This window comes from Saccostrea cucullata, unplaced genomic scaffold (assembly GCF_032062105.1).
Source record: "Saccostrea cucullata isolate Sc308-1 unplaced genomic scaffold, CSIRO_AGI_Scuc_v1 ctg4433, whole genome shotgun sequence".
NCBI lineage: Eukaryota > Metazoa > Mollusca > Bivalvia > Ostreida > Ostreidae > Saccostrea > Saccostrea cuccullata.
This window is the reverse complement of record NW_026931258.1, coordinates 25,062-44,503: the sequence shown is the minus strand read 5'-3', so window position 1 is coordinate 44,503 and position 19,442 is coordinate 25,062. Positions and strand designations below refer to the sequence as shown.

The 19,442-nt window shown below is 31.6% G+C and overlaps 1 long non-coding RNA gene across 1 annotated transcript; it reads right to left on the bottom strand.

The window, feature by feature from the left end:
- Positions 1-443: 443 nt before the first annotated feature.
- On the bottom strand, positions 444-4,071 carry LOC134231996 (uncharacterized). Its single transcript, XR_009984676.1, has 4 exons — positions 4,000-4,071; positions 2,688-2,761; positions 1,693-1,844; positions 444-472 (listed from the first exon to the last, which is right to left on the bottom strand). It is a non-coding gene; the product is annotated as an uncharacterized LOC134231996 (long non-coding RNA).
- Positions 4,072-19,442: the final 15,371 nt, after the last annotated feature.

Genomic DNA, 19,442 nt, shown 5'->3' with positions numbered 1-19,442 from the left:
CAGTGCCCACAGTACCTCTAGTTTCTCTTCAACCTTTGGAAATACAAATAATTTATTGGTAAGCAATTGATTTCACTTTTCTTAAGCATGCCAATGGATAACATCTGGGACGTAATTTTTTTTTATTTTGAATTCAATAAGAATCTCTGGGCTATCCGGAACTCGTTGGCTTATTCGTAACTGGTAAAAATGACAACTATGGTAACTTGCGAAATAATTTTTATTGAAGGCAAGATGAACTTTAATGAAACAATATTTAATTCCACAAGTCATCGAACTACCTTGACAAAACACTTAAATTTTGAATTAATGTCTAGTATATTTATAGCTCAGACGAATCGGTTTCTTATTCGGAACTGGCCAAACGACTGTACACATACGGCAATTTAACATAGTATACATGTATAAAATATGCATATTGGTGCGACATGCAATAATTTACTTACGTTTAGCATGATATTATGCTGCTTTCCTACAAAAAAAATCTTAAAAATTCAGAAAGACTCTTCACTGAGAGAGGAATGTTTGTTGGGTTAAAGGTTAAGGATTCATAGCAGAAAGGTCTGCAAAAATTCTTAAGGATTTACATTGGGTTTTTACAGTGTACCTATGGTGTAGCTGTGATACGTGTACTTATGAAGATGCGTCGGGATTTGTAAATCATTCTGACAAACTGTTTTGAGATTGTTTGAACATTGGGAAACCCAACTGATTATACAGTGTAAACTGTAGCTGATAAAGGTTTTTTTATCGACAAAACAATTTTTGTATTCTGTTCCTCTTCAATAAATGTATATCAAGTTTAAATTGTTTCCTTAAAATCTTGTTGTTCTTTCAATAATTAACAAATACATTATTCATTATATTTTGTTTATGCATATATAGGTACAATTTTATTAATAATTTGTATCTTTTAAGGTATATGCACGTAGGCCCGTGCTTTGTAATATCTGTTTAACTTATTTTTAAAACTTTTATAAAAACCTGAAAAAACTCATAAAGTAATTTATAAACACCTAAAAAAAGACATGTCTTTGCAGGATAATTTCTTATACAACCTATTTCTGAGTAAATACATGTACTAGTGCTTGTCAAAAATTTAACATAAAGAAGTATGGTGTTATTATAATATTTAAATACGTAAGACACCAAATCCTTAAATTTATGTTAAAAAGTATGTAAATAAAAAAATATTCGAGTGCAAGAGACTTTCAAAAACATTTACCATATAATTATGAATCTCCCCACCTCCTTAAAAAAATATCACAAAATATCTTTATTTGAAATAATTCCCAAAATCATACATGTGTATATGCCATTCTTTTCATTCAATTATTTCGAGTAATACAGGTATATGTATATAAGGTTAAAAAGCTCATATTTTATCACAGCATTTTGAACCCATTTTGCGATATCATATTTTACAAAAATTCAAATATAAATAAATCTTAAGTTAGTTTATATGAATATTAGTAAAGATTTAGGCCTATAAATGCAAATAAAAATTGTATGTCTTTGTGTGTATAAAATGTTCTTTTTTGCGATAAGTAAATTCGAACTTTTGATAACGATCATATACATGTAGTACGTATTTGAAGTCATGAAATATTTGGCTGTTTATTTCTTTAAAAAAAAATAATTGCAAGAAAGATAATTTAATTTTATAAAAGTTATCAAATCACAAAAAATTACCAAAAGTGACAGTGGACGTATTTTGACGTATTGTACTTCCGTCCTTTACAAGTTCTAATATCAAATTTTGGCTTCCACGTTTTAACAGGTGACAGTTCACAATTAAAGGGGATCCTGGTCGCACTATTTTGGGAAATGCGGCTAGTAATTTACTAAAAAGAAAATAATCATTATGAAAAAGTTTAATCTATTATTTTACTTTATTATACATATTTTAAATATTTTCATTTTTATTTAAAGGTACTTGGACACAGATTATTTTCTCTATAATATTACGACTTATATATTGTAATAGCATTTCACACAAAAATTAATTAAAAATCTTATTCCATATAAAAGATATTAATATTTCAAATTTTTTGGCGGGTTTGATTGACACATCCTTGCACTTTTACAAATTAATTTTATTCTTAATCCTTAGGAAAAGTGGCAATCTCGTTTTGTATACATGAAAAATATTTATACCATAATCTAGAAAATTCGGAGTAGACATATTTGAAAGCAAAACAAACACACAAAATATTTTCAGTCCGTGCAGTTGTGGTAAGCAGACTGTGACGACTGAACGCACCCGGTGAATAATAAACATAAACAATAACAGAACTTGCCATGTTTACAAAAACTGTGTACATAACAGGAGTATGGTCGGTTTGCTAAACTGTACGAAACTCTGAGTTCGGAATGACAATATTTGTGAAAGAGTTTTGCTTTCTAACATTTCTACTATGAATAAAATTATTTTTCTGGATAAAAGATATAATATTTCTCATTAATACACAAGAAGATCGCCACTTTTCCTAAGGATTAAGAATAAGGTTAAAATTTGTGAAAGTGCAAGTATAAGTCAATCAAACCCGCCAAAAAATTTGAAGTTTTAAATGAAACAAGATTTTAATCATTTTTTGTGAAATGCTATTAAGATATATAAGTCGTAATATTATAGAGAAAATATTGACTTCAAACCAGTGTTCAAGTACCTTTAATAAGAATTTTACCTGGCTGATGCTGCATATATTCCTATCCAGACCAATAGGAAGCTCAACGATATCCAGAATAAAATCTGGAATTTCTAAAATAAAAACAATGTATATTTGTACTTGTGAAATACTGTTACATTTTGTTATTTTTGTCATGCTGTAAATTTCTAATCAATCGGGTGTAAGTAAATACAATATTTACATAATTACATTTTTTGGCCCACTAAAATCAACTTCATCTGAAAAGGATAGGGCATATTCTTTAAAAAGTCTTTGAAAAAGAACATTATACTACAAGGCTGAATTTTAACAGATAATGAAGTTGTAGTCTATGAAGGACGTCAATGAAATGAGAATTTTTATAATCATATTATGATGAAAAGACTATATCTTGGTAAATATTAATAAGACTATATCTAGGAAAAATCTAACTTTCATCGTCAGAAAAATTAATAGAAATTTAAGAAATCATACTAAGGATAATGAACAGGCTTAAAATAGTTCTAGGAGTATACCAATAAAGTCTCATTCAAGACATATACATCATTTAAGATTGATTGATTGATTGATTGTATATTGTTTAACGTCTCTCTCGACGCCACCAGTTGCCGGTAGAGAGCTACAAATTGTGTTCTTTACTCAGCACTCGGAACTTTTGAACAATGAGGGATCTTTTTTGTACCAACACCTACTGCGACACGGAACTTCGGTTTATAGGGTCTCATCTGAAAGACCGGTCCCACAATTGTATTCGAACCTGCGACGTAATGATCGAACCCTTTCGTTGCGATTTATGAGCAGACGCTCTAACCACTGCGCCAAGAGGGCGGCTATTCATTTAAGAATGAGAGGGGGAGAAGAAGGAAACAGATCAAGAGTAGTGACACAAGTAAGCATTGCACCCCTTGACTTTTAAAGCAGTAAACAGGTAGGTAGTTTGTTAAGAAAAGATAGATTCGGGATGGATGATTAATCAACCGAGAAAAATATAAAGAACGACATATAATTCATTTGACAAAACTACCATCGTGTCTTTCGCATCCCCACAATTACCCCAATGTTACAGTTTGCTACCCTTAATGTTATGCTTTAAAAAATTCAAGATCTCTCTGATAAATCTGAAAAATTTATTTGATAGCATTGCCACTTTGAAAGTAAAAAAAAACGTTTGAAGAGAACAGGGAAGAAAAAGCGGTAAGTTTTATTCAAACATACTTTTGTAGTATATTTTCTAAAAGTCTTTTTCTTTCCGTTTTTAATATACATAGACCTTTTTAAAAATAATAACAAATATGGATTGTATATTCAAAAGGGTAAAATGAAAACAAACCATTATTTCTCAAATAATCCACAGCTCTCTATTTTCAGAACTAAACAGAAATGAACCAAGCGAAGAGATTGCATGAAACATGTGCAAGTTACCACAATGCTGTGCATGCACGCAAAACATCATTTAGAAGGTTGCCTGATACTATTCACATTGTCTCAACACCAACGATAGAGTCCTTTAAGTCACAGCTGGACTCGAACACGTGGTGCCAGCTGGCTAAAGTATCTCCTAAACATGCCGATTTTTTTTAGCTTTTTATTGAACATACATGTAATACCCTGATTGGGTTTTAGCTTTAATATGTCCGAAACGTATCAGTACCACAGTCAGTATAACACTCTACTTACATTTTAAATCGTATGGAAGAAAAAAAAAAGAACCATGCAAATCCTTGTAAAGACATTTACTTTTAAAAATAAAAGAATAAAGGTGCATTTTATGTTTTTATGTAATATACAAGATTTGTTATGTAATATACAAGATTTTATTGTTTCCTTTAATTACTAAATCTTTGATTGTATTTAATTTTCACTCTCGAGTTCTCAATAGAACATCAGGTAAAATTGAGATAGTTTGTACATGTAGTTAAGAAGTTAAAATGATGCTTACCGGTGCGTTAAAAGAAGCACTAATTTTTATTCAAAGTTTACATGGTAGCCACTAGCATGACTAGAGGGTGCAAAAGTAGGACATTTTCCAGAATTTCCTCAATTCTGGTGGAATTTCATCATATTTTGCGATAATTTCTCTTCGGAAAACATAAAGCACAAACTTGGCCTATCTGACATTTTCACACATAAATTGCATCTGATATTAGTGTATAAAATATATAAATTTGGTAGATAGGCAAGCGTGTGCTCTATATTTTCCGAAACAAAATGTGCCGTAAAATTGATGAAAGTTTGCATAAAAATGAGAAATTTCGAAAATTGACCTATTTCCTTACACCACTGTGGCCCTTGTATATTCTTAATCATAGAACCAATACTCATTTTGTGGCAGGGCTGAGAACAGGTTCTTATGGATAAACTGTAGCATCATAATGAAAGACACTCAAAATCGGGGGATAAATAATGGTACCCTATCTTTTCCGTTTTTTGTCCCATTTATTACTTAAAATTGTCCTCATTTTTCTTAACTTCTTTCATTTTGATATTAATCTATCTGTTTTGTTTTTTTATGGGACACAGTGGAAGGCCAGATATACAAGCTGACAAGCCCCCCCCCCCCCCCCACAGATTCACATATATCAAGGTGTAACTGATTTTCTAATGCCCTGTTCACACGGAGAGTTTAATTCGAATTGAACGTAAAGTTACTGAGAATTAGCTTTGCTTAGCGTTCACATGGAGAACTTAATTTGAATTAGTTTTATATGAATTAATTTACTGCACATTAATACTTTGCATTAGCTCCGTGAGAAAGCTGAGGGAAGCAAATTCAAATTAAATTTGGAATAGTTCAGAATTTAGTCACAGTACACATATTAGTGCTTAGATACAGGTACCTGTTCTATATTTGGTTCAAAAGCCAAGAGAAAGGATGATAATCACTAAATGTATACCTGTAGCAATGATTATGATTATCATATCAAATGGATAGCTCTGCATGTACATTGTTGTACATGTACATGTGAGTTGTACATGACATGAGTTACAAATGACGTCATAATAGTCTTACGAAATAGTCTTTTTGTAGTAATAAAATTTTAATTCGCATTATTTTACTTCGGTTAAGCTGTCGCGTGAAAGCAATTTATTTATTTTAAATTTTTATTTGCATTAGTTTTGTTTGCATTAATTTACTGCAAATTAAAATCTCCGTGAGAACTGGACATTATTTGTAACATGTCACCTCACATATAAAAACGCTCTTTCAACTCTTAGGAAATGATAAGAGTAACTTCAACAGAAATTTAAAATTAACATTAGATGTGCTCACAGAATTCGATTAACTGTTACCTGTTTTCCCCAGTACAGATTAAGATAATAATACAGTGATTTTTTTCATAGTTATATATGTACATTTCATTGTCACATTATCACAAAAACTGATTCCATATTTATATATACATATATTATTTGATTTACTATATGTATTAGAAATAAAATGATTATGTGTAACATTTTATCTAAATAGTAAAGCACCTTGCGTGATTTTGTAGGGCTTATTGTTAAGTCAATGAATTTTTAGGGAGCTTAGTTAGGGCCCCATCCCTGACAGCTGCTATACTTATCAGCTGTTCATTGTTATAAGTCTGAGACATAAATCTGAAGAAAAGTCACCTCACTTTCAACCTCATGAAAGATTTGGATGAAGTTATTGTTTAGACAATAAAATTTTCGATACTCGAACTTTGAACGAGTTGTTAATGTCATTGTGTCATAATTTTTTACTTTCTTAAACACAATTCCCCTAGTACGCACGGTAAATAATATACAATAAGTAACAAATCTTTAAAACAAATAATGTAGCAATTACATTAATTTTTCTCTTATAAGTTTATGACTAATGATCGACACAGATAAGATATAAGACATATAAGATATTAAATACTGTCAACGAATTTTCAATTTTCTTTTATCATGACAAGGAGCACACAGCAGTGCTCAATGGTCGGTATGGGATGCTTACACCTCCATGGCATGTGATCCAAACTGCTGATGTTTTGGAGGCCTTTGCATTGTTAAATGAACTTTGAGCTCGGATATTGTATGTTCTCTCCATATGATTCATGCTAAGCAGTTGTTTGACGTCATGCAACAATATACCGAGCCACAAACACTATTAATTTAAAACTCCGTAAACATATTTTTTATATAATAAGTTAAGTGATTTATTTATCTGCAAGCATATCCACTATCTCCTAGCAAAACTCCATTTTCAAATAGGCCATTTTCTTCCTCCTCCAAATATGTTCTAATCTGACAATGCAATTCCAAGTCAACTTACAAATCCTTATTCATAATAGACTCTCAATACATTTGCTGTGAATAATAGATTTAAAGAAATAAATTGAGATGAAATGTATTTTAATTTCATGAAATGGGTATAAAATGCCCTAACATGAGAGAATGAAAGTTAGAAGATGACAGAGAGGGATTGAATATGTGTTGCATGCGATCAACACTCTTTAAAAATTATTTAAATATTATCATATTTTAGCTTAATTACCTGTGATGTTCTGAAGATGTGGGAATCATGTAACAGACCCAGGCCATGATGCATTGATATTTGTTACTTTTCCTGTAATAGATGTAGTTAAGTAGCAGTTATAGTTAACCAAGAACTAGTAATTGATTATTACTTAAATTGTACCATTATTGAACTGATTTAAAATTCATGCACTTTCTATGAGGGGGTGGGGTGGGGGGGCAAGTGGTGCATTATTTAATTTCAATATAACTGTGGAGGACATTACTTGCAATGTCATAGATTCAATGTTGTATATTCAATAACCAATTGCAAATATATATGGAAAATTCATAATGTACGAGTATATCATTCAAGATCAGATTCATAAAAAAAAATAAAAAATATTGGACAATTTTTTTTAAAATTATTTTTCATATTCACACCTATATCTTCAGATCAATCTCTTTTTCAATTTTTATTTACCACATTAATTTATTTTTCTTGTACATGCACTACTCTTGTGTGGCAATGCACTGATGTTTTATAACAGGTAGTTGCTGTAAAATGAATACTCAGTAGATGGATCCGCCACATTATTTTTTCAAAGGGGAGGTTAATCTACATGACATGCATAGATCATTTTAAAAAATCGTTATTAACAATGAATACACAACTATAGTACGATAATTATGGAAGAGGGATTGTTAAAGGATATGTGAAAAACCTATTAATTCAATACACAGGAAAAACGAAGTTTTAGTACATGTTTAAAAACCCCATCGAACAAAAATGATACAAGGGGCCTTACAAAGTCGGTTATATTTACCTTCGTGGTCACATACAGCTTGGACTTTGATGCTGTGGTATCCTTTCCCATTAACGAAGGAATTTTCGTCTTGTGATGGGGCCTGGATCCGTACATGCGTCCCATCGATGCATCCCACAACATTGGGGAAACCTGCTAGCCGGTAAAACCCTGTTTTGGTGCAAGATTTTGTTGTTGCGTCGGGCCATTGAATAAATGTGTCAGCTTTCGCAACCAGTGCTTCGGTGACTCTCTTACAGTACCCGCATCGTTATTCTTTACAGGATACACGATACGATAGGATACACGCACGATACGATAGGATACACGCACGATACAATAGGATACACGCACGATAGGACAGGATACACGCACGATAGGATAAACGCAAAACACGATAAACGCAAAACACGATACACGCAAAACACGATAAACGCAAAACACGATATACCTGATAAACGATCTACACGATAGGATAAACGCAAAACCTGATAGGATTGTTTCAAAATGCGGAACGTTTTTTGACAAGACGAAAAGATTATTTTGAATTAAATTTAAAGATTAAAGACTATTTAAATTAAATTATATTTTAATTTAAATACTCGCAGAGCTTCAAATCTAAACTATAAAGTACATTTACTTATTATAAAAAGAACCTGAGATCTATGTATTAATTTTACAAAAGTTGTTTATTTATAAATATAAAAAATTGACAGTGATTAAATGGATTTTTATAAAATGGAGACTGTATTTTTTTTTTTAAACTTCTTCTCAAGTGAGTGAATTTTGAAACCCTATAAACAGATTTATTATTTATGAAAAATATACATTTTAATTTTCTATCTAATAAATTTATCTACAAGTACCAAGTTATTTCACGGAAGAAATTTACGCAATAAATTAAATATTTGTATTTAATGTCAAAAGCTTACAATCTGCAATGTATCCAAAAATCGCAATTACATGTAAATATTAATACCTTAGAAAAAAAATACAAGAAGAAGACTGGCCGAAAGAAAGGATTAAAGAAAACGGCTTTAGCAAAATTAATAAATTTAACATGATAGATCTATCAAGAACGAAACAGTTGAAGAAAATTAAATTTTCTGAATAGAAATCTAAATAATTATTAAAATAATGGCGATCTGCATTAATACATGTAAACTGTGTCATGTGAATATGAATCTGCTTCAACTGCACATGTACGTCTACGCTAAGCTCTGACTTATGTTCATGTAAACATTTTAAATTACAGATACTTAAAACATCGTATTTATTAACAAACATTGAATGGTTAAATATACTTTCTTCTTTACAATACAAAACAGAAAATTAATTAACAAATATTAAAATAGTGAAATGGGACTTTTCCAACTAAATGATTATAAATCATTGCTATTAAACTCTGTGTAGCCTGTTACTAATAATAACGAAAAATAGGTTTAATTCGGCAAATGAATTATAAAACCTTAAAATTCATTATACACTGACCCGGTAATCTCATATTAGGCATATTCGAAGGGCGTTATTTTGAAAATCCGCAACCAATTTAAAATTAGATAAACAAGATCAAACCAAATAGCCAAATATAATATTGAATTCTTAAATAAAGTTACATACATATGGAATAAAACCGATTAATACTAAAAATTGATTCGATGTATTTATTAGTCTTGCATGATCACGGCGGATCAGACCGTTAAAAAATATTGCGAGCTAATTTTCATAGTTTAGAATGTTAAACTATTTCATCCGTTTCTACGATCAATGAAATTGTTTCCTAGAATTAATTTTGTTCGTTTTACGTAGAAAACCCGATGACCCGAAAGTGCACGTACACATGTATCATAAGTGCAGTATATTTTTTTTTTGTTTATTAAAAGACTTATTTACATAAACATAATGGAAACACGAAATGAAAAAGAATCAACGGGGTGAGTTTAGGGACTTCATTTCATTTAATTGATTTATTTGATTTTTTTTAACATTCAAGATAATTTTTTAATCCATAAATTGTTCAGTTATTTAATGTATTTTGAATTTAATCTTTGATAAAATTGTTCAAACAAGTTAGGAACAAAATCCCGAAAATAAGTAGATGCGTTTCATTAGAACCAGGTAGTATTCGGGGTTACTTATTGACCCCAGGTGAGAAATCAGTACAGGTATGTTGACGGTGATCACACACACACGGGCCGATGTGTCAATTAGGGGAGGAGGGGGAGTTTGTACGGAATACCCCCCAGTATATAATAAATGTTCAGGTATCCACCTAACGATGACATATTGTTGTCAAAGACCACCCTTAACCAGAAAAAAAAAACATTTTTGAATAATTTTATTTAGATATGACTGCTCTTCATTCTATTTAGATAATTTTGGTTAAAGGTGGTCTTTGGTCATTGCAAAGGAAATTTTATTCATGGTTTATTTTCGTATCGCAATTGAGAATCAGAGAAAGGAAAATGACGGACCTTAAATCGCAGCATAATATATAAGGTATTTCAGATACATATATGTATCTGTATGTCATAAAGGAAAAAATTTCTATTTTCGTAGCTTAAAAACTAGAGAAAGGGAAAGGGCGGACATTAAAACGCAGTTATCAGAAAAGGTTCTCCCTCTGTATTTCAGATATATTTATGTTTTATAGGGTAATTTCTGGACAGGGTTTACTTTCGTAGCTTAAAAACTAGAGAAAGGGAAAGGGCGGACCTTAAAACGCAGTTATCAAAAAAGGTCCGTCCTCTGTATTTCAGATATCCTCATGTTATTAAGGAAACTTTTAGGACAGGATTTATTTTCGTTGCTCAAAAACCAGAGAAAGATACAATGCGGGCCTTAAAACGCAGCCCTTTGTATTTCAGATATCTTCATTTTTTATAGGGAAATTTTTGGACAGCATTTATTTTCGTATAGCTTAAAAATTAAAGAAAGAGACAGGGCGGACCTTAAAACGCTGTTATCAGAAAAGGTCCGCCCTTTGTATTTCAGATATCCTCATGTTATAAAATATAATTTTTGGAGATGGTTTATTTTCGTAGCTCAAAAACTAGAGAAAGAGACAATGCGGACCTTAAAACGCAGTTATCAGAAAAGGTCCGCCCTCTGTATTTCAGATACCTTCATGTTTTATAGGAAAATTTCTGGACAGGGTTTATTTTCGTAGCTTAAAAACTAAAGAAAGGGAGAGGGCGAACCTTAAAACGCTGTTATCAGAAAAGGTCCGCCCTCTGTATTTCAGATATCTTCATGTTTTACAGGGTAATTTCTGGACAGGGTTTATTTTCGTAGTTTAAAAACTAGAGAAATAGACAGGGCGGACCTTAAAACGCAGTTATCAGAAAAGGTCCGCCCTCTGTATTTCAGATACCTTCATGTTTTATAGGGAAATTTCTGGACAGGGTTTATTTTCGTAGCTTAAAAACCAGAGAAAGGGACAGGGCGGACCTTAAAACGCAGTTATCAGAAAAGGTCCGGGATCAGTATTTCAGATACCTTCATTTTTTATAGGGTAATTTCTGGACACGGTTTATTTTCGTATAGCTTAGAAACTAGAGAAAGAGACAGGGCGGACCTTAAAATGCAGTTATCAGAAAAGGTCCGCCCTCTGTATTTCAGATACCTTCATGTTTTATAGGGAAATTTCTGGACAGGGTTTATTTTCGTAGCTTAAAAACTAGAGAAAGGGAGAGGGCGGACCTTAAAACGCAGTTATCAGCAAAGGTCCGCCCTCTTAAAACGCAGTTATCAGAAAAGGTCCGCCCTCTCTATTTCAGATATCTTCATGTTTTATAGGGTAATTTCTGGACAGGGTTTATTTTCGTAGCTTAAAAACTAGAGAAAGAGACAGGGCGGACCTTAAAACGCAGTTATCAGAAAAGGTCCGCCCTCTGTATTTCAGATATCTTCATTTTTATAGGGTAATTTCTGGACAGGGTTTATTCTCGTATAGCTTAGAAACTAGAGAAAGAGACAGGGCGGACCTTAAAACGCAGTTATCAGAAAGGTCCGCCCTCTGTATTTCAGATATTTTTATGTTATAAAGGGACTTATTTTCGTATTTGCGTATCGAAAACTAAAGAAAAGGACAGGGCGGACCTTAAAACGCTGTTATCAGAAAAGGTCCGCCCTCTGTATTGCATATATCTTTATGTCATAAAGGGACTTTTTTGGACAGGGTTTATTTTCGTAGCTTAAAAAACTAAAGAGACAGGGCGGACCTTAAAACGCAGTTATCAGAAAAGGTCCGCCCCCAGTATTTCAGATATTTTTATGTTATAAAGGGAAATTTTGGACAGGGCTTATTTTCGTAGCTCGAAAACTTTAGAAAGGGACAGGACGGACCTTAAAACGCAGTTATCAGAAAAGGTCCGCGCTCTGTACTGCATCCGGCTTTACTAATTTAATAGAAAATCACAAAAGTCGGCTGACCCTACCACATTGTATGGTTTTGTTCTTTATATTTTGTGAATTTCATCGTAAAAAATTTGTTGAATTGTATGATTTGGATATCAATTAATGATTGATCAATTAATGATTGGAGATGAAAAATTTACTAACTTTGCTTATTTTTTTCACATTTTACCAGGGCCCATAAGGGCATTCGTTCTTTTCTGAAATTGTGTCTTTAAACTCAAGCTCTTTATATGTACAATATCGGTATACTTTAAAACTTAAAACTTTTTTGACAGGTGAAAAAAATAAACATGTAATAATAAAAAAGGAGGGGGTATAAAATGTTCGGATTTTTATTAAAACTGAGAGACATAAGTATAAATAAGTATAAATAATATATCATAAATGTAGTGCCCAGAGATTTTATATGAGCGATATGTATAAAAAGTTTTCACATTTGTCAAATTCATTTCAGTACTTTTTTCGTCAATGAAAAAAGAAGTCATACATTCGTTATAAAAATCCTTAATTAAGATAAAATATTTTAGATAATTTATTCAAATAAAAGACTTAGCTCTTAGCTGTCAAAGAAACGTAATTGATTTTGCCCTGGAACAAATGTAGGTACATGTATTGTGAATGTGAAGTTTCACTTAACTGTTTCCATACTTATTACAGAATGTATGTAATGATTATAAAAAACGTGATTTGAAATAAATAATATTATACAATGCATATATACAATACCCTGTTAAAATTCTATATTTCCATCTTGTTATATATATATGTTAAACTTAAATTGCCGTTAAGGTATCCTAAAAAAATCCGAAAATGTGAAAAAAAAGAAAAAGAAATACTAGTAGATAATGTCGGAAATGAAAATAAAATTGTCGGATTCCGAAAAAATAACAAAATTGTCGGAAAATGCAATGTTGAATTCAGAAAATGAAATGCAGAGATCTAGTAGATATAAAAAATTAGCCTTTGAATAGGTAAGAAACATGGTACTTTAGGTTTTCTCAAACGAAACAATTATAGGCTAACCCCAACTGCCCAGTCCGTAGGCATGTTGTTTTTACAATTAGGGGTGTAGGGTAGTACACCGTGACATAAGCCCCTGTCACAGCTAGTGACCCTCCAGTTATTTACAACAATATTAAACATAAAGAATGTCAGATTTCTTTTCTTAATACTATAAAGAAATATATTTAGAAAGATTTGAACTTTAGTTTTTGTGAGTGGATTAGGCAAATGTTTATCATGTTTATATGAAGGAGACTGTAACTATATGATTCGTGTTGGATTTACGAACATTTATCTGTTCATTCAATACTGATTAATCTGCCAGTAAACAAGGCGGTGAAGGTAAATGTATGTTCTACTGTATTCTTAATATTTTTTTATGATAATGTTGACATTAGTTTATTAATTTAAACGACAAAAGAAGCATGTCCCATCATCCCGACAGGAAACCCGATCAATAAATCTATACATTCCTTTATTTATGTACATGTATTAATTTCTATTTCTTACTTATTGTTTCCTACATTTTTTGGAGGAAACACAAGCTATTAATACGACTATATATCCTTAATTAATTTTAAAAGAATAGTTTTTAATTAATATCGAATGAACTACATACATTTGTTTTAAAGGCCGAGGGCGGACCTTTTCTTATAGAGCCAGGCGGACCAAATATGTTATCGTATTAGGTCCGGCCGGACCTTTAAACGAGGCGGACCAAATATTATGCGACACCGTAAACTTTTGGTTAATCTAAACGTAAATGACTCAGTCATCACCCTTGTAAACGTACACGCACCAAACGATGATAAAAGTAGAATAGATTTTATCAAAAAATTAAAAACGTGGATTTATAGATTAGCAATGAATGAAAACAACATAATGCTAGCAGGAGATTTCAATACAGTACTTAAGGACGCTCTAAACACTGCACACTGAAGAGCTCTAATTATTGGGTAGTTTTATGCAGTTAGAGTGATCTTCCCTTAGATGTAAGATTAAAAAATTGCTATTTACTGTTAATTACATAATTTATTATAAATTGAAATATTTTTAGCGGTATATAAGACCAATAAGAAGAAATTTAAATAATTATTTTCATTGATTTTCCCAATGTAAGTAAACAACAGTGATTTCTGCTCACAAACAGTCCATTGTCTTTGAACATTTTTCCTGTGCAAATAAGGCACGTACCCTATGTTCTAAATGAATGAAAAAGTCTCAATATGCACATCTTTATACGATATATTTTTCTCTGAGTCCAAAAAACAGTTTCTGTTAGTGTTTAGAGCTTCCTTAAACAAGAGGCCCAGGGGCCACAGCGCTCACCTGAGCACATAGGGCTTGAATTTACCCCCCCCCCCTCCAGGCGGTCATCATTTGAACAAAATAGAATCTACACTACCTGAGGATGATTCCATATAAATATCACTAATCATAGCTTTGAAGTACTTGAAAAGAAGATTTTAAAAGGTTTCCCTATATATCCTTATGTAAAACTTGGGTCGGCCATTTTGGCCCCACCCTAGCCCCGGGGGCCATGATTTGAACAAACTTGAATCTGCACTACCTGCGGATGATTCCACATGAGTTTCATCTTTCCTGGCCCAGTGGTTCTGGAGAAGAAGATTTTAAAAGATTTTTCTTATATATTCCTATGAAAAACTAGGGTCAGCCATTTTGGCCCCACCCTTGGCCCGGGGGTCATGATTTGAACAAACTTGAATCTACACTACCTGAGGATGATTCCACTTGAGTTTCATCTTTCCTCGCCCAGTGGTTCTGGAGAAGAAGATTTTTGAAGATTTTTCCTATATATTCTTATGTAAAACTTGGGTCGGCCATTTTCCCCCCACCCTTGTCCCGGGGGTCATGATTTGAACAAACTTGAATCTACACTACCTGAGGATGATTCCACATGAGTTTCATCTTTCCTGGCCCAGTGGTTCTGGAGAAGAAGATTTTTTAAAAATGTCATAATTTTCAACAAATTCATGATTATCTCCCCTTGGAAAAGGGCGTGGCCCTTCATTTGAACAAATTTGAATCCTCTTCACCCAAGGATGCTTTGTGCTAAGTTTGGTTGAAATTGGCCAAGTGGTTCTTGTCAATAAGTCGAAAATGTGAAAAGTTTACAGACAGACGGAAAGACGGACAGCTAGACAGACAGACGGACAGCTAGACAGACAGAATGTGATCAGAAAAGCTCACTTGAGCCTTCGGCTCAGGTGAGCTAAAAACAGGACAGACATAACACACAAACAACAAATAATGATAAAAGCGTGGCCCTTCATTTGAACAAACTTGAATCCCCTTCACCCAAGGATGCTTTGTGCCAAGTTTGGTTGAAATTGGCCCAATGTTTCTTGTCAAGAAGTCGAAAATGTGAAAAGTTTACAGACAGACGGACAGAAGGACAGACAGACAGACAAAATGTGATCAGAAAAGCTCACTTGAGCCTTCGGCTCAGGTGAGCTAAAAACAGGACAGACATAATACACAAACAACAAATAATGATAAAAGCTCAAAACAGTTAGAAGATATATGCTAACTTATTTAAATTTGATTGATACATGGAAGACAAAAAATAAAGAAAAGCAAGGATTCACTTGATGTGACGGAAACGGAATACCAAAAAGTAGAAAAGATTTTGTACTTTTTGTCTTAAACTTTTGAGTTCGATTTGTCAAAAGTTTTTCTTAGAAAGGCTCCTAATACGCAAGGTAATAGAAGTTCAGATCATCTTTCGATTAGATTAAATCTTTCAATGAATAAAGAAGCAAGAGGTCAAGGTTACTGGAAGCTAAATACCTCGCTACTAATTGACCCAAATTATACGTCTGAGTTAAGGGAATTATTGAAAAATAACAAGAATTGGAAGGTGTAATAGATCATCAAATAAGATGGGAAAAGGTTAAATCTATCGTCAAAGAGTTTTCAATATTAAATTTTTCAAAACAAAAAAGTCTTAATAGAAAACAAAGAATCACAGAAATACGAGAAAAAGAAATAGAAAAAATTGAAACGTCTCCGCACTACTTAATGGACATGAGAAGGAAAAAAATTCTTGAAACAGAATTAGACGAAAATGCTAAAACCACTAAGGGTGCATTTATCAGATCAAAAGCAAACTGGATAGAAAAAAAAATACATCATACTTTTTAAGATTAGAAAGAAAAAAAATCAATCGGCAAATACGATACATGAAATTAAAAAAGAAAATAAATTACTAAATAAAACAGAAGACATCATGGAGTCACTTTGTAATTTTTATGAAAACCTATATTCAACAAAACAGGTCCGAGTAGAAAACATAAACGAGTATTTAGAAGATTGTGAATGTCCTCAATTAACTAATCAAGAAAGAGAGATGTCTGATGAACTTCCCACGATTTCTGAATATGCGCAGGCCATAAAACAAATGAAAAACAACAAATCTCCTGGCTCTGATGGGTTACCCGTCGAATTCTATAAAATATTTTGGAACGATATTAAAAAATAATTTTATGAATCACTAAATAAGACATTTGAAAAGGAGGAAATGACTTTTTCGCAAAGATTATCAATTATTTCTCTGATACATAAAAAAGGAGAAAAGAATGATCTCAGAAACTATAGACCTATTAGTTTAACAAACTGTGATTACAAAATATTAACACACATTTTCGCGATCAGAACTTCAGAAAGTTATAGACAAATTAATTAATAAAGATCAATCTGCATACATCAAAGGTAGATATATTGGTGAAAATGCAAGACTTTTACTTGATATATTTGAATACTGTGAAGCGAACCAAAAAGAAGGAGCGATCTTACTTCTTGATTTTCAAAAAGCTTTTGATTCTGTTGAATGGAACTTTATGTTCAGCACTTAAGATAAATTCAACTTTGGAGATCAATTCATAAAATGGATGAAAATTCTTTATACAAAACCCGTATTTCGTATCAAAAATAATGGATGGATGTCTAGAACCTGTTAAATGACGAAAGGAATTCGACAAGGATGTCCAGTCTCAGCATTGCTTTTTTTATTTATTATAGAAATAATGTCAATAAAATTACACAATTCACCAGAAGTAAAAGGTTTTACTACTGAATTTATGCCCAAAGAAATAAAAATCCTTCAACACGCAGACGACACATCGCTCTTTTTACAAGATATAAGATCTATAGAAAAAGCAATAAATATAATTAAACATTTTGGCAAGATATCAGGAATGCAACTTAATAAGAATAAATCTGAAGGAATATTATTAGGGCCCTTGAAAAACAAATATGATAAATTATACGACATAAATATTACTAATGCACTTGTAAAATGCTTAGGAATATATATAGGTCATGATTCTGATCAGTGCTATGAAAAAAACTGGACAGAAAAAGTCGATAAATTAGAAATACGACTCACAATGTGGAACACCAGAAAGTTAACTATATATGGAAAAAGTACTGTCATTAATATTTTAGCATTAACACAAATATACTATAGTGCATCTATTTTGCAATTTCCTAAGAACGAAACTGTCTTAACAATTAAGAAAATAAAGAAAACAGTCTTCAATTTTCTATGGGGAAAAAGAGAACGGATAAAAAGAAATACATTAATCGGAAAACAGAATGAAGGAGGGATAGGAATTGTTGATATTGATTGTAAACTGAAAGCGCTCAAGGTCGCATGGGTTACACGAATTTTCAACGAAAAAAAAATCATCTTTAAAGTCCTTCTTTACATCTTGTGTTGCGAGAAAATTCGTTTCACCAGAATATATACCAAATACAACAAGTACAGGTGAAATAAAACAACTATTTAAATTGTAAATATAAAAAACACAATATAAGGGAGATAACCGATAATGAAATATTGTCTCTACCTATATGGTTGAACAACCTGGTTCGATTTAATGATAAAATTCTTTTCTACACCAATTGGATAAAAAGTGGGATCTTATATATTAAGGACTTGTTTGACGAAAATGAAAAATTCTATGATATCAATTATTTTCAAAATATTCTTGTAAACAAATCCAACATAATCAGTGAATACAATATTTTTAAAAAAGTTGTAAAACCTATACAAAAACATCATGATGTTTCAAAAGAAGCTTATATATAAATGAAAAATCAGACGATGGTTATGTTAGAAAATAAACAAAGATTACCGATAAACCTGATAAGTAGCAAAATAATATATGACATTTTTTCTAAAAAAAACTTTTATAAAACCTTACTCCGAGAAATATTGGTCGAGAAGCTTTAGCTTTAACTTTGAGGAATACAAGACACGCATCTATCAATCAAAAATTACGAAAATAACAGATAAACAATTAGCAGAATTTAATTATAAGCTATTTCAAAATCTACTAAATAATAAATGTTCACAAATGGAAAAGAAATGTATCGAATAAATGTCCTTTTTGTGAATCACTTGAAGATACAAAATATTAAATTTTTGATTGTAGAAATGTAGGATTACGGAAAATATAGAAAACCGTCTGAATTTGAATATAAAATGGAAACATATTGTATTGGTTTTTTTTCTATGAAGAAAACAAAACCACTATTTCATTGAATTATTTTATTATCTTACCTAGCTTTTTTTATATATAAGATAAAAATGAAGCTAAGATATGAAAACAGAGAAGAAAATATAAATGATATCTTGTATTATGTAAAGGCAAACCTTATGTATCAATATGAATTTTATAAAAGATTAGATGTAAACTTTACATATAAATGGTTCTATGATATTTCGATAGCTTTGTGATAATAATAGTCCGACTATCTGAAGGGGTCTGTCCTTCAGTAGTGCTGCCAGGTGGGGGTAACTATTATGGACTCTGTGAGGTGGAAGATGTACCCCATGGCAGCGAGACTTAATTGTTATTATTCAATTATTTATCTATTTATTAATTATTATTTTTTGTAAAAACAAATATTTGCATATTTTTATATTTATAAGGTAGTTCATCTTTCCGGTTCATATCATATATGTATCATTTCTATGTCTATATATTTATATATATTTATATATAACTTTACAAGGATTCTTTTATACATTGATATACATGTACATGTAGATATT